This window comes from Dermochelys coriacea, chromosome 4, assembly GCF_009764565.3.
Source record: "Dermochelys coriacea isolate rDerCor1 chromosome 4, rDerCor1.pri.v4, whole genome shotgun sequence".
Classification (NCBI taxonomy): domain Eukaryota; kingdom Metazoa; phylum Chordata; order Testudines; family Dermochelyidae; genus Dermochelys; species Dermochelys coriacea.
The window spans coordinates 50,277,850-50,280,695 of record NC_050071.1 but is presented as its reverse complement, the minus strand read 5'-3'; the positions used below and the strand labels follow the sequence as shown (position 1 = coordinate 50,280,695).

At 39.1% G+C, this 2,846-nt stretch overlaps 1 long non-coding RNA gene across 1 annotated transcript; it reads left to right on the top strand.

Moving 5' to 3' along the window:
* Positions 1 to 1,157: 1,157 nt before the first annotated feature.
* Positions 1,158 to 2,454, top strand: LOC122460013. The gene is made up of 2 exons (XR_006281026.1): positions 1,158 to 1,200; positions 2,355 to 2,454. It is a non-coding gene; the product is annotated as an uncharacterized LOC122460013 (long non-coding RNA).
* Positions 2,455 to 2,846: the final 392 nt, after the last annotated feature.

The following is a 2,846-nucleotide window of genomic DNA, read 5'->3' as shown; positions in this document are numbered from 1 at the left end:
ATAATATAATTACATGTAATATCCCTGTGGCAGAAAAAAACACCACAGTGGCCCAACACCATAGCATTTAATTTCAGAAAGGGGAGCTACACAAAAATGAGGAGGTTAATTAAACAGAAATTAAAGGGTACAGTGACAAAAGTGAAATCTCTGCAAGCAGTGTGGAAACTTTTTAAAGACACCATAATAGAGGCTCAACTTAAATGTATACCCCAAATTAAAAAAACATAGTAAGAGCTCCAAAAAAAGAGCCACTGTGGCTAAACAACAAAGTAAAAGAAGCAGTGAGAGGCAAAAAGGCATCCTTTAAAAAGCAGAAGTTAAATCCTAGTGAGGAAAATAGAAAGGAGCATAAACACTGGCAAATAAGTGTAAAAATACAATTAGGAAGGCCAAAAAAGAATTTGAGGAACAGTTAGCCAAAGACTCAAAGTAATAGCAATTTTTTTTTAAAGTACATCAGAAGCAGGAAGCCTGCTAAACGACCAGTGGGGCCACTGGATGATCGAGATGCTACCAATGAGACCATTGTGGAGAAACTAAATGAATTCTTTGCATTGGTTTTCATGGCTGAGGATGAGAGGGAGATTCCCAAACCTGAGCCATTCTTTTTAGGTGACGGATCTGAGGAACTGTCCCAGATTGAGGTATCATTATTGATAACAAATTGATAAATTAAACAGCAATAAGGACCAGGTGGTATTCACCCAAGAGTTCTGAAGGAACTCAAATGTGAAATTGCAGAACTACTAACTGTAGTCTGTAACCTAGCATTTAAATCAGCTTCTGTACCAGATGACTGGAGTATAGCTAATGTGACGCCAATTTTTAAAAAGGACTCCAGAGGTGATCCTGGCAATTACAGGTCTGTAAGCCTGACTTCAGTACCGGGCAAACAGGTTGAAATTATAATAAAGAACAATATTGTCAGATATATAGATGAACATAATTTATTGAGGAAGAGTCAACATGGTTTTAGTAAAGGGAAATCATGCATCACCAATCTACTAGAATTCTTTGAGTGGGTCAACAAGCATGTGGACCAAGGGGATCCAATGGATATAGTATATTTAGCTTTTCAGAAAGCCTTTGGCAAGGCCCCTCACCAAAGATTCTTATGCACAGTAAACTGCCACAGGATAAGAGGGAAGGTGCTTTCATGGATTGGTAACTGGTTAAAAGATAGGAAACAAAGGGTAGGTATAAATGGTCAGTGTTCAGAATGGAGAGAGGTAAATTGTGGTGTCCCCAGAGGTCTGTTCTGGGACCAGTCCTATTCAACATATTCATAAATGATCCAGAAAAGGGAGTAATCAGTGAGGTGGCAAAATTTGCAGATGATACAAAATTACTAACGATAGTTAAGACCCAGGCAGACTGCGAAGAGCTACAAAAGGATCTTTCAAAACTGGGTGACTGGGCAACAAAATGGCAGATTAAATTTAATGTTAATAAATTTAATAAATGCAAACCATGCACACTGGAAAGCATAATGCCAACTAAACATATAAAATGATGGGGGTCTAAATGAGCTGTTACCACTTGAGAAAGAGATCTTGGAGTCATTGTAGATAGTTGTCTGAAAACATCCACTCAATGTGCAATGGCAGTCAAAAAAGCGAACAGAATACTGGGAATAATTAAGAGAGGGATAGATAATAGGGCAGAAAATATCATGTTGCATCTATAGAAATCCATGGTATCCCCACATCTTGAATACTGTGTGCAGATGTGGTCACCCCATCTCAAAAAAGATATATTGGAACTGGAAAAGTTTCAGAAAAGTGCAACAAAATGATTTGGGGTATGGAATGGCTTCCGTATGAGGAGAGATTAATAAGACTGGGACTTTTCAGCTTGGAAAAGAGATGGCTAAGGGGAGATATGATAAAAATCTATAAAATCATGACTGGTGTAGAGAAAGTAGATAAGGAAGTGTTGTTTACTACTTTTCATAACACAAGAAACTAGGGGTCACCCAATGAAATTAATAGGCAGCAAGTTTAAAACAAATCAAATGAAATATTTCTTCACACAATGCACAGTCAACTTGTGGAACTCCTTGCCAGAGGATGGTGTGAAGGCCAATACCATAACAGGGTTCAAAAAAAGAACTAGATAAATTCATGGAGGATAGGGCCATCAATGGCTATTAGCCAGGATGGGCAGGGATGGCGTCCCTAGCCTCTGTTTGCTAGAAGAAGGGAATGGGTGACAGGGGATGGATCACTTGATGATTACCTGTTCTGTTCATTCCCTTTAGGGTACCTGGTATTGGCCACTGTCGGAAGACAGGATACTGGACTAGATGGACTTTTGGTCTGGCCGTTCTTATGTAAGGACATCTTTTGTAGGTTGCCTAGCTCCCAGGATCCCAAATACCATACCAGATATTTTGAAACTCTATGGCCACACAAGAAGTGATAGGATTTGCTAATAAATGTTATTAATTTTTTAAAAAAAGAAGACAAAGCCAAACCTTCTGTTAACACAACATTAAGTTTCATATTTTATCTGGTGCTAATTGCTTCATTTCTACTCTGGGCCTACTTTATCTCTTCTTCTCTTCCCAGAGCACTGTATCTCTCTCTTCAGACTTTCAGCTGGACTTGTTTACTAGCTTCATCCCCAGAATTGCCCTCCACTCTTCTTTCCAACTCTTTCATCTGATGTGAATAGCCCCAGCTGCTCCGACTACCCCACAGAGCCATCTATCTCACTAGATTACTGCGCCTTTCACCTTGCTGCCACTTCACATATGAACACACCAAGTTATGTTCTATGTTCCATTTGTCTGACCCAGTAGGGCCATTCTTGTTTGCTTATGTGGATCATTAAATATCTGA